Source organism: Cervus elaphus, chromosome 31 (assembly GCF_910594005.1).
Source record: "Cervus elaphus chromosome 31, mCerEla1.1, whole genome shotgun sequence".
NCBI classification, from domain to species: Eukaryota; Metazoa; Chordata; class Mammalia; order Artiodactyla; family Cervidae; genus Cervus; species Cervus elaphus.
This window is the reverse complement of record NC_057845.1, coordinates 50532474-50546596: the sequence shown is the minus strand read 5'-3', so window position 1 is coordinate 50546596 and position 14123 is coordinate 50532474. Positions and strand designations below refer to the sequence as shown.

General features: G+C 37.6%; 1 protein-coding gene across 13 annotated transcripts in view; it reads right to left on the bottom strand.

The window, feature by feature from the left end:
- Positions 1-14123, bottom strand: part of BBX (BBX high mobility group box domain containing) — a 288912-nt gene that overhangs the window by 125860 nt on the left and 148929 nt on the right. The window contains exons 1-2 of one of the 13 annotated variants that reach the window (XM_043892971.1): positions 13783-13908; positions 11584-11701 (exon numbers count right to left, since the gene is read on the bottom strand). The exons of 10 other annotated variants lie outside the window; for them this stretch is intronic. The gene's annotated coding sequence lies outside the window, so the exon portion shown is untranslated. Of the gene's footprint in view, positions 1-11583; positions 11702-13782; positions 13909-14123 lie in introns of those variants that run through there. 2 more of the 13 variants (XM_043892961.1, XM_043892962.1) reach the window with 2 other exon arrangements.

The following is a 14123-nucleotide window of genomic DNA, read 5'->3' as shown; positions in this document are numbered from 1 at the left end:
TACAGATGATTTACTTACAGGCTTTTTTCCCTTGAAAAATGTATCTTCATGAGTATTACTAATGGTTATGTTCAAAATACATCACATGTAACCTTGAATGCATTTTGTTTTTCAAAAAGGAGAAGAATTTACTTTTGGGGTCACACCCCTCTGTAAAAAGCAGTTAATGTCTGCCTCCGGCATGAATGAAACACTCGAGGACGGCCACTGAAGACAGGCGCTCCTTCACAGACACTGCCCCATTGGTCTTTTAGACGAAAAGAAACTATCAGATTAAAAAAGGTACATATTTAGGTATCAGGAAATGTATTTTTATCAAATAGGCTTCTTGATTTTGAAAATAATTCTGCATGTAATATGTAACACTAATTTTTGAAACAGTTTATAGTAGACTAACATCTCAGTATTTCTAAGAAAAAAAATTGAATTTTCTTTTTTTAGGTCTTACTAATAACTTGTTCTCTTATCAAGAGCGATCTGTAAAAAGGAAAATTTTATTGTGAAGACGACACATTTTGATCTAAAATGGCATTATTTTTATTCTCCAACAGCCTGACAATTTTTTAACTTGTGGCTATGCTGGTAGTTTGGTGGGGAGATTACACTACCCGGTTAAACAGTGAATGAATAATACAACTCTTATGCTTTGGAGGGGTGGGGTGTGGTGTGGGTAGTTAATGAAGCTAATGTGCCACGGATTTAAAAGAAATACAGAATAAAAGTTTACTATAAACAGACTTTAAATGACCGTTTTATCAGAAATTGAACTTTTGGACACAGAACATAGAGATTCTCTAGCTTTGTTTGAATCAAACAAATCCCACTGTCGCTGCGTCCCACACAGAGCTGTGTTACTATGCAACTCCTTGCATCACTTCTAGAAGGAATGTTTTCTCTACCAACTTATTCTCTTTTCTTCCTCATCAAAATTCTGCTAAAACATCCTAAATGTGAAACTCCTCCTCTTATTAACCTCAGTAACTTGACTTAGTAATACTCATATTTATTTTGAACTTACACTTTATTCTCATTCAAAACCACAGATCTACAGAGTTAGAACAAACTTGACAGGTCCAGCTTAAACGTCTCATTGAAAGAACAGGAAATTCAGGTCCAAATGAAGAGACCTGCAGCGGAACTTGCACAAGGCGTAACAAAATCATTCCTGGGGTTCATTTTTCATTCTAGACTGAGAAAGTCTAAAAGTTAACATTTAATAATAACTAAAGCTTATTCATAATATTTTTTAAAACAAGAAAGCAAATCACTGACATTTTAAAGGTGTAAAAGTTTCATTAAAATTCATGTCATTAAATTTGTTTCATCAAAAAGACCAGTAGTCATTCAACATTCAAAACAAATATACTGAGCATCCACTGCTTTGCCAAGCACCTTGGGGAAAAAGACAAAACAATATATAAGAACTAAGAAGGAATTCAGAAACTATGAGAAAATTCATTATAAGATCAGTATACTACCCTAGAAATGTTTAATCAACTCAACACATCATATTCCAATGGACTACAGAACCAAGTTTTAAAAAAAGAAAACAACAATAGTCTATATTCTTCCTCTGTTGCAGGTACTTTTTTTATACTGGCCCCTACTTCAACTTCTAAATAATTTACACCTTATACCGAGGGAATATTCTACATCTCAAGAAACGAGGAACAGTCCAGCATGTCACAAACACAAAGACACAGTGAACGTTCCATCAAGTTTCTACCTGAACTACAAAACATTCTCAACCTAGGTTCTTTCCACAAAATGCCACATTCAACGAAGCTTGAAAACTTCAGTCATATAATCCGAGATCTTCTTTAACTTAAAATGTCATTTTGCATCACATGTCTCTATAAAGTAGCTAGCACTTTTCTACTAACTAATAGGTCAAATCTTCCTAATACTTACTTTTCAAATTGTAACCCCAGAATAAGAACAATCTTTCTCAAATAACCTGAGCGAGGAATTATGTAAGAAGACATCAAATACTTAGTGCACTTATTTTACACTTAGCTAAGGGGAAGAGACCCTTAAGGTTTCACATAAGTGACTCTAAAACATCTGCTCTACTTCTCAATTCAACATTCCAGATATAAAACTAATTTCATCTAAAAGTAATCTAGCAGGAGGCTGCATTTCCAATTTGCCAAGTTTTAATTATGAATTTTGTCAATGGTCATAATTTGGTGTTTAGGACTTTTCTCAACCATTATTAATTCTTCTGTACCCATCAGGGATAAAGAGTCACAAGTGAAAACGTCTGAAGGTATATGATTTTCATGAAAACAGTCTCAAAAAACAAACAATAAAAAAAGAACAGAATCCTAAAATCCTAAAACTGGATTTCTAACTGAAATACAATTTATTCTTTTAATATACTTGTCCACGGTGAATATTTAGTCATGCCAGAGACTTATCAACACTCTCTTTCTCCCTAAATATTTACAGCAACAGTCTCTCAAGGAGACAATCACTCTGCAGTCCTACACGGATCTAATAAAACGTGTGAATTGTTTAATACCACTGCACTCCATTTTATAGTTCCTAAAAGTCTTTTGGGACATCATTCTCAACATGCTTCTGGCTTGGTCCATTTCATTCTTTGGATTGATTTTCTTCAGTGAACTAAAGCATTCATCACTTCTTACCAAATAGCACACACATAAAATTACAATTATTTTTTCCCCATCTTGTGAAGAGTATTGAGATATATCTCTTGTCACGTCAATCTCGGGGTGACGATTCAATGTTTTCCTCTGAGGATCAAAGAAATAATTCAGGAGAAAAACAGGAAGCATATTATCACTTAAGATTAGTTATTAACAGCCACATTGGTGTTTAGGCTCAAATCTGTCCAAATTTCAACATAAGATTGCACTATATATGAACTCAAGACTTCAAGTTACAGACAGAAGTTCTTACTACAGTGGCCGAAACCTAATCTGAAAGCTTCTTTTTATTTCCTTACACTACTCAAATCAAATAACTTTTGTTGGGCAACTGCAGACACTCAGCTGAGTCAATGAACATATTTCAGACAGCTGCTGCTTGTTTGTGAAACGGAAAATGTTTTTGCTGAAGGAAATGCAGGTTATACAAAGAGAAATAAAAATTAAGATTAAAAAGAAAGGCCTCCAATTGGCACAGTTGGAGGATGAGACAGAGAATCTCATTTATACATATGTAAATACATATGCAAATCTCATTTAACCAGGAAGCAACTAACCAAAATTCCTCCATTAATCGTGTGTGTGTGTGTGTGTGTGTGTGTATTCATTTGTATACTAACATTTCTAGATTGATTTACAAATATTAAAACTTTTCTAGCTACTTTCAATCAGTAAGAAAAATTAACCAAAACATTCTTTTCTAAACAACTGTTCCAGTTTATGCTATAATTTTATTCTAGGAAACTGGGACACTGATTTCATTTGCTATATACCAAAATTACTACTTGGTAGGAAATATCTCTTCCTATTTATTCTAAAGTGATATAAAATATCATTGACCCAAATTCTGTCAATTGATATTGTCTTCTTAAAATTATCAGAAAGGAGCCATTTTCCCAAATGCTGTGATTGAGAAATAGCTAAATCTAACATCTAACATCTTTATTAAACTCAAACTCAAGATTGCTGATATACATATTATATTAATAAGAGTATGCACGAATATCATCCTAATTTGGATCCATTTAATAATTCCTAAGAAAAGAGTCTATGACAAATCAAAACAGGAATAAAAAGTTCATCTGTTCTCCATTTCATGCTTCATGAGTCAGAGCAAGGGAGTAGGAAAGGCTGGACTTGGCATTCAGATAGGCCCGACTATGAAATGTTACCACTATTAGTTATCAAATTCAAGGTCTTCTCTGTTCACTCATCTGTAAAAGTAGGCTGGTATTTTCTTCATAGGATGGTAAGAATGGAAACAGATGCTATGTAAAATCCCTTCTAGAATGCCTCACATATGTTGCCTAATATATTTCCTTTGTTAAAAAAAAAAAAAAGAAAAAAGCATGAATGAATGTATTTTTTCTACAAGTTCTTTGGCACCACCTCACCCCAAGAGATGCTTACAGTAACTTCTAAACGATCATCTCCATTTCCAAACTAATCTCTGTCAGTAGATTTGTTCAGAGGGAAGCCTGAAGCCTTTCATTCTGTGAATCCAAACTCTTCAGTGGCACTTCTCAGGCTAGCTCCAGAACCGGATTCCTCAGACAGGCATTCCACATCCTCTGTGTGCCCTCCCTGCCTCATTCCTAATTCTCCCCACAAGACGCACAAAACCTGGCCCTGAACTTGCATGGCCTGTCTCTATATCCAATATCCCAGAAGACACATTCAAGCCCTGGCTTCCTGCATTTGGGTACTTCCTTTCCTTCTTTTATTTGCCCAGGGATCCCTTATTTTAAACTGCTCCTTTTCCTCTCTAGGCAGGAGAAAATAACGTTCCCTTCCCCCAAAGTTCTTAATTCCCTACAACATGAGCCAATTTCCTTGCGACCTTCTGATACTGTCTTGAATGATGATTTAAATCTGTCACTCAGCCGCTTTCTGTTTTTACCTTCACTACAGACACATCCATAGCACCACCATCAGCCTGTTAACCATTGATGGTGAGTCTTACACAGAAAAGTCTCTCACTGAAAATGATAGGCTTAAATCCTGTAAGTTAAACTTCTTCAGGTTCATCCTCTCCATAACTGTTAAGTCACCAGAAAAATGCAAAGGAAGAATCAGGAGAAAACAATCCCATCACAATTTCACTCATCCTTACTATAATAAGTGCAAAGAGTAAAAGAGCCAGAACCTCTCAATGAAAACTGTCTTGGAAATTATTTAAATGCAAATAATTTTAAACAGATGACCAAAAAAAAAAAAAACCCTCTGGCATGTTTTTTAAAGTTTGAAGGAAAAAAGAAACAATGCTTGAATAAGTTCCAGTAAGAGCTGAAGAAAAGCCATGTTGATGAGCTTTAATCCCTACACAACAGCTGACTGGATGATTCCACTCAGTGAAAACCACACTGGCTCACTCTTGCGCTGGCACTGAGATCCAAATGTTCTCTGACTCAAGTGTTCCCGAGCACCCAGTTCCTGAGGTCCAGAGTGGTTCTGCAGAGCTGAGAGATACTACCCAATGAACATACAAATCCTGTGTTTACAGGGCACCTTGAAACTCACAGAAAGTAACACTGCCATCTACCCAGTGCAGGCTTCCCTGGTGGTTCAGTGGGAATGAATCTGCCTGCAACTGAGGAGATGCAGGTTCGATCCCTGGGTTGGGAAGGTCTTCTGGAGAAGGAAATGGCAACTCACCCCAGTATTACTGACTGGTGAATCCCACGGACAGAGGAGCCCGGCAGGCTACAGTCCGGAGGACTGCAAAAGAGTCAGACAGAACTTTAGAAACTAACCACCACCACCCGGGGTATGGGCTAAGTAACAGCAAATAACTAACGATGGATGAAGACAGCAGCTGAGACTCCTCTAAGCTCAAAACAGACCTTACATTTTTGCAGTACAGCAGAAACTAAAAACAATACTTTAAAGCTAATACACTCCAACCCCCCCCCCCCAACACACACACACACTAGACCTTATAACCTAAGGGCGATGATGCCATCATTCAAATGAGACATGGTGCTTGGCCAGCACACGGACAGGGAGTCAGGCATCCACTCGGGAAGCACAAAAGCGATGTGCAGAATCTGAGGAGGACTTTTGGTGGGAGAAACAGTTTGGCACCGATACAGAAGAATGTTACATTTAGGGATCTTTAACAACATCATGATGCCTGGGGGAGCTTCCTGGGAGTCCCGATCCCTCAAAACAATGATCAATATTAAAAGCGCTGCTGCTCTACTTTCTGTTCTAACAAAAGAAGACTCAGGGATCTATTTTTCGAATTTAATAACTCCCAATGTTCTAGAAATGTGGATTTTGCAACTAAGATAATGAATGGAAATTAACTTCAGGAAAACAGATTCATTTCTCATTTTTTCCCCCAAAATTACAGACCCATTGAACATTTCACACTCCCCCACAAAATATTGCTATTCCAGCAACACCTAAATTTGAATGAAGTCATTGAATTTAGAACTATTTTAATAAGATGCTTTTCAGTAATATAAATTTGTATTTTGTATAATTATATGAGTAATTACATAAAGCTCTAAGCTGTTGTGTTGAGCTTACTTTGATATGTATTACTAACTTTGCTGTATGATAGATATAAAATGAGTAAAAATACAGTTTAAAATTTATTTAATTAAGCATTTAAAAATTCTTCCTCCAAGTTAAGACCATTCAGTCTGAAATCTGTAATAAATACATTTCCTAGTTTCCACCAAAGGAAAATGCTGTATCATTTGTTTATATGCATTTATAAATTTTCAACAGTTTTTAAATATGATCCAACTTATTAACACAACAGTATATTTTTAATATTTGCTCCAATGTAATCATTTCAGAATGTATAGTTCTTTCTCAAAAGACACTAAAATATTAAATGAGTGCTGTAGGTTTTCAGAAGCACTTTCAAGCCTGTCTATACTAATAAGATATCCTAAGTGAATTAGTATTACAAAAGAAACGTATCACTAAGTTTAAATATTCATGTGAATACTTAATAGGTCAAGCCTTTTACATTAATCTGAGACAATATAAGAGTGGTTAGAGTAAGCATTCTCCTATCAGTGAAGTTTTCATGTCAGATAATTTCTCCCATTTTCCCCTTATAAAAGCACAAAAGGATGTTTCTCTCCTTGTATTTCTGAGGAACAAAAAGTAATCTGTTCTTCCAGAGATAGGATGGTATTCACCCTTCTTTCCAGAATAGAGTATCTGGCATAATATGTTTTTGCAGAGTTTTGTTAAGTAAGCCGTTAGGAGGGGTGACTTATCACAGGCAGCCTGGTTTCTGGTTCCTCATGGCAGGGATGTGTGTCCATGCAAAGTCATGTCCGACTCTTTGCAACCCGTGGGCTGTAGCCCACCAGGCTCCTCTGTCCACGGCACTCTCCAGGCAAGAATACTGGAGCGGGTTGCCATTTCCTCCTCCAGGGGATCTTCCCGCCCCAGGGGCTGAGTCCAGGTCTCTGAGGTCTCCTGCACTGGCAGACAGGTTCTTCACCACTAGCGCCGCCTGGGCAATGCCCAGTGTGTCTACGTGTGGAGGCCGGAGGTGAGACTGAAGGCTAACAGCTCCGATCAAGGTCTTTCTTAACATTAAAAAAAAAAGATTATTGATTTATTCCATTTAGAATTAAGTTAATGTTATTAAAAATAAATCCTCACTTAAAATTTTCCCTCTTTCATTTTTTTAGTTAGAAAACTTTTCTCCTGCCTTACTCTCTTCTTAGCCTAAAATCTGCCTGACTCACATGAGATTTTTCACAAAGCAGATCTGTAAAATCAGGACAAGATTAGATTTTTGACAAGATTAAAGCCTCCTTAATCTTGATTAATGGTCAAATAGACAGCTGTCTGGCCAAGATCCTCTGGAGTGACTGGGCAGCGTTTACAATTCATAGAAAGTTAAGACAGTTTGTGCCTTTGTTGCCCATGTAGTCAGCTCTCTGCCTTTGATCTACGCAGTTCAGTGGTACCCACAAAACGGAACTCCGGACAACTAACAGATGCAGGAAACAGCAATCTCATGAAAATCTGAAGAGTCAGATAATTCCTTAAAATAGGTTTGAGCACAAATCCATCTTAGAGTGAGAGTCCCTTCAACTGCTATGGGAAGATGGACCAAAGGCAATGAGGGAAGGACTCCAGGTCTCACTCCCGTTAACTTTGGGTTGAGGAGCTCCTAGCAAAGAAACCAAGGGAGAAAGGAAGAGGTAACTGGCCGCCAGTATCAGGTGAAGACAGGCCCATCCACATCAAGGAAGGATCCAACAGTTAAAGCCAACACTGACTCAAAGATGGCAGCTGGCCTGTGAGAAAACACGTGAGGTTAAACTGTAGCAGCAAGTAACAGAAGGTCGGAGAGGCCACTCTGCTCAGTCACAGCTATGGGGCTGGGGGAAGAGGAGGAGAAGCAAGGGGCCAGGAATCACAGCTTTGCACTGAACAATGCCTGGGCTGTCTGGTCAAAGAAAGTGGGCAGCCAAAGGCATTCATTACACTTTCTCAAAGAAAGATAAATGTAGTCTTTCTCTGGGACAAATCAAACCAAACAACAAGAAGGGAAGTTTGATGTATGCTCCAGTTGCTATGGTTACGAGAGACAGTAACTGGCAGGCCGCTGTACACAGGTGAGTCTGATGCCTGGTAGGGTGGGCGGATTCAGGCTTTGGGAGCCGTGTTCAGAAATCCCAAGAGAAACTATCAATGTATTTCATTTCAACTGGAGACAGAGTACAAAACACTTGGGGTCAAAAGGATTCTTACAGATCACTGTTCTACCACTCTCATTTTGCAAAAACTGAGAAAGAGTGAAGCTCAAGAAGAAATGACTCCTGACGGTTTACAAAGGTGTCCATATGCAGCACTGCTGACAGTACGCATGATTTTTGCCCATTGCTTTTAGGGTGATTATTATTGTTGAGCTAGGAAGAGGCATTTCAGTCCTTACTCCATTAACATTTTCCCTCTCTTCATTCAATAAACATCTGTTGAATGACAAGAACTAGGCACTTAGACTGGAACCTGGGAGTCTCCCCTGGAAAACCTTGGGAAATAAATGCGGCAGATCATAGTACCAAGTGTGACAACAGGCAAAACACTGAAGTCAGTCAAACTGAAATCATGGACCACCAAGCACAAAATTAGGAGGAACTATGATATGAAAACTGGAATGGACTGTGCAAGTATAATCAGATACCAGAAGAACCAATGGCTGAGAACTACAGAAGTAGGAAAAGGAGAGAAAGAGGGAGAGACTAGCAAATCCAAGTTGTCACTTACTCAAGCTTTTGGGACTTTTGCAACACAGAACAAATCACAAGTCGCGAACAATCTTCTATGGGTCATTCTTTTTCTATCTCAACTCAAATTAAGGACAAAATAATCAGTAAAAGATGTGTACATTTCCCTGCCCAAACTATTTTTAAAAATTTTAGTCAGGAATAGCTGGTAATTTTCATCTAATATAAAAGAACATTACACTATTTTGACATAGCTTTCCTGGGAGAAAGAACTTAACTGGTAAACATACCCAGCTATTTCAGGATGTCTGGACTTAAGTGGGTTTGAGAAAAGGTGTAACTGACAATTGGAAACTAAGAGAAATAAAAGCACCTGATGCAGAGGGTAAAACTAACTCTTTAAAAAGTCATCAGGATTATTGCTAAAATGGTGTTCTGGACAAGTTACATAAATTTAAACAAAAATTTAGTGATTTTAAAGAACTATATAGGAGATATGGGCTTCCCTGGTGGCTCAGTGGTAAAGACTCTGCCTGCAATGCAGGAGACGTGAGATGGATCTTTGGGCCATGAGATTGAGCTTTGGGCTGGGACAATACCCTGCAGAAGGAAATGGCAACCCGCTCCAGTACTCTTGCCTGGGAAATTCCATGGACAGAGGAGCCTGATGGGCTACAGTCCATGGGCTGCGAAGTCAGACAGGACTCTGTGACAATAACAATAATACCTAAACCACAACAATATAGGAAATACACAATGAAAACACTTAAACTCAGCTAGAGGGAGAATAAAATGTATAAGTTCTGTAGAAACCCATTTGCCATGATCCTATAGAGCTTCAGGGTGGGTTGATTCTGCATTTATACCTATGAACATATATCCCAGAAAAATATATGTGTTAAGAAGCATAAACAGGACTCCCAAGACTTTTTCCTTTGCAATTTTTTCTGTCGTAACATAAACTGGAAACAATCTAAATAGCCATCAAAAGAAAGTGGATAAATAACAGAATTATTATTTATTATGGAATAAATACTAGATAAATAATGAAAATGTGGAACTTTCATACAACAAAATATAACTGTGATCATAAATGAATTACAAGTATAAGAAGGGGGATTCTCTCAAACATGTTGAGGGGCAAGATAGGTATTGCAAAAGGAAACATATATTATTTAATATAAATTTCAAAAAGAAGCAAAACAATGTAGGGGATATATAAAATATGAAAAAAACTATACAGAAAAATAAGGAAGTCATAAACTCAACACTCAGCATTGTGGTGGTGGTTAAAGAGAGTTGGTGGAATCTGGGCCAGGCATAGCTCTGTCTCCTAAGTTAGTGGTAGGTAGTTATTCAAGTTAATGTTATTTGTATCTTATTCACATGTAATAAATACCCCTTGCTTGTATAGCACTTTCTAAATACTATGGAGTTACTTCTATTTTTAAAAAGCGCTCAGAAAATTAATACTATATTTAACAAACTATTTTAAAAGGTACTTTTTAAGAAGCTGCAAGTATCTAGCACATACTCAGGACTTTAAAAAATTATCTCTTTTAACTCACACAACAACTCTTTGAGGTAAATATTTTATCCTTAGTTAACATAGAAGGAAACTGAGATTTCTGTTTCATAGACTGCCCAACATTAAACACCAAGCAGAGGCGAGATTCAAACCGTATCCAACTGTGAAAGCCAGGGTGAGCCTGTACGTAGGACTATCTAAAATATAACAGCACAAATAAATTTCCAACACAAACATGAAACTGTCTTGTTACACCGCAGTTTACTATTTTCATACCTGAGCATTTATAATGCATCCCTAGACCATATGCTAATAGTTTGTATTAACTTTATGTCATAGTACCTCATTATTACTTCATAATCACAATTTACCATTAAACTCGCTAAATTCTAAAACTGGCAACAGATACCACGTATGTTTATGGAAAGTCTCAATTTAGCTGTACTTCTTTTCATACCCTGACTTCTCTAAGACTGGAAGTTTAAGGAAAGTTAGTTGTCGGTAGGCGGAAACTCCTTTCACTACCCTTGGGACTCACTCCACAGGCAAGGAAACAGGCTTGCCAAGTCCCACAGAAATTACTCACTTCTACACTCTTTTTCCTCAATCTTTTTTCCAACAATACTTCAAAACCTAATTTTAAACTCATGCAGGAAACCTGATTAATACCCCCTGGTTTTCTAACAACACAACTCACTTATATAATTATTTGTCAGCTTTTTACTTCATTGTTGTTTTATTTGCATGTGTCTAGCTTGCAAGCGGAGAAGGCAATGGCAGCCCACTCCGGTACTCTTGCCTGGAAAATCCCATGGACGGAGGAGCCTGGGGGGCTGCAGTCCATGGGGTCGCTAAGAGTCGGACACGACTGAGCGACTTCCCTTTCACGTTTCACTTTCATGCATTGGAGAAGGAAACGGCAACCCACTCCAGTGTTCTTGCCTGGAGAATCCCAGGGATGGGGGAGCCTGGTGGGCTGCCGTCTATGGGGTCGCACAGAGTCGGACACGACTGAAGCGACTTAGCAGCAGCAGCAGCTTGCAAGAGCCACTGAGAAGTGTTGACAAGTTTACTTCCGCAGAGCTGTGCCCTAACGCACTCTTCTTTGCCCAAAGCACCATCAACTGTGCTCCGTAAACAGTAGTCACTTAATAAATGCTGATTGACTTACTACAGTGGAACAACTCGCCTCTGGTATGTCTCAGTAAGCCAGTGAGTCCTCCACATCTACAAACATGCTGGAGATGAGAGCAGGTACTGTTAGAGGCTTGGGATCTTCCTGAGGGTGCCTGGGATAAGAAAAACACAGAGAGAGACCAAGACAGTCAGGAGAGACACAGAGAGAGGGAACGTGGAAATAAACAAGAGGGGAGAACAGCGTGAGAGGGGCCACAGTCAGCAGTCACAGAAAGCTTAAGCAGTCAGACATGCTCAGAGACAGGGCGGAGGGCAGTGATTTGAACTTGGGTTTCAAGTCGGAAACCACATTTATCATTTACTCCTGTAGTAAGTGCCTCTGTGTTACTAAATTTATGATAGAAATAACTTTGAAGTGGTCAATTATAAGCTTTTTCTGAGCTTATTTATCTTTATTAAAATTCATCCTTACACAGTAGCATCTTTGGAGACACATCTACACAGATAAAAACACAATTCTCAAATTAACCTAGCAGTAAATATGGAAATATTTTTCCAATTCTTCAACTTAGGCAATGGTTACTTCAGAAAGGTAATGTGACTTGCCCAAGGCCACAGACAAGAACATGATAACTGCGGCCACAAATCTTCTAATTCCAAACTCTAGGACTTTTACTGACATCTCATATTCTCTACTACAAATGAATCATTTATAAATCCAAACTGTTTTTACAGAATAAAATCCAAACTACACACCTAAGATAAAGCTATGCGTTCAGACAATGAACTGCTGAGGTTACTCACTAGAATAATTTTAGAGCTTGAATTATTTAAAAAGTCTATCAGAAAAAATAAAGCAAAATGAAACTACATCAGAATGATAGAAAATTTCAAAGAGAAATAAAACTATGTGAACAGGCACTGACAAAATGTTAACATTTTAAAAAAGGGGCTAGAGTTAGTTCACTGCTTTTACAATTATCATTTCAAAATCTTAATGACTCAACAAATTTCAGCTGAAAGATCAAAAGTTCTATATTTCAATGAGTTCTTACATCTAAATACTAGTAAACCTGTCTCAAACGTGTTCTCTCATGATGCCACACCTAAAGTCTATACTGCAACTCTACTTCAGAGTACTATATATAGTAGAAATAATTTAATGCACATCTTGGTAAGCATTGCATTTTCTCTTGTGATATACTGAAGCTCTTAAATAATCATCACTTTTTGCAAGCAATCAATTGTAATCAATTTTCTATAACTATCAGCAAAGCTTCTTTGGTACAAGTCAAATAAGTATGTTAGTGGATTTCACAGCAAGACACAAAAATAAAAACACAAAGAGACTTCTCTTCAATTGTACATCAACATTTTCCCACGTTCAGCAATTTTTTAAATTGTCAAATCAGCTATAGTACTGTTCTGCCCTCTAGTGACAGGCTAGGTTTTGTTAACTACATGTTTTTTGTCTTTGCTTTTTGAACAATACTTAGGATTTTAAAAAATATAAATGACAGTACTTTTTCATAGTTGAATAAAGGAACAAAAGAACAGAAGAAACTGGCCAATTTTAATACATGGCTTGTGATATGAACACAATGCAGGAAAGATACAATTTCTTCTCATAGGAATAGTACACCTAAGAACTACAAACAAAAAATAAGTATCATTTATTTCAATATTTATGCATATTTTTATGAAATTTGGAAAGGGCAAAGAATTCCATTCAGTTTCTTTGTTATAAAAGCTTTACAAATTTCACAACTATAAATCCCAAATTGGTTAATTCTATTATTTGAGCCTGAGACATCAAGGCAAGCGGCGCTGCATATACGATACACAGATGAACAGTTTTCTAATAGTCATAGTAGAGCAAAAACATGCTTAATGCAAAACCGCACTGAACATTATTTACTTTTAACTGTCCAAGTGGCAGTTTAGATGTCCCTGAACCTCACCGTCGCCAGGAAGAGGCTGACTGTCACTTTACACCTGGAAACATTACTCAAGGATGCCGGCTGAGACACAATCATTAGAGATTCACCACGGTATTTTGACGAAGGCACTTCTTTCCTTCTTAGTTTCTCTTGCCATATATACTCTTGCAAGGATGTAAGGCCTTTCCGGAACAGCATCCCACTCTCACTAATCCCAAACATACTACTTCTGTGTCTACACTCTTATGTTATAAGTTAGTCTGACATTTGTACATGTGAATGTAAGAGGATACCTGGACACGTGAGGGCAGGCAGACTGAGGGCGCTGTTCGGAGCACAAACCCTACAGCCAGATTCCCAGAGCCTGGATTCCAGCTCTGCTTCAATTAGCAGTGTGACCTCAGGCAGATCATTTAATTGCACTGTGTTTCAGTTTCCTCAGGCACAAAATGGGAATAAAGAGAGACACCTATCAGTAGTAATATTTTACGGCTTCAAAGGTATTTGAGTTACACAGGTAAGTATATGAGCTTATCAAATCCAGAAAATGTATATTTAAGATTTATGCATTTCAGTGAATGTAAATTTTACATCAAAAGAAAAAAATTGTACATAAATGCTGAGCTACAGTCAA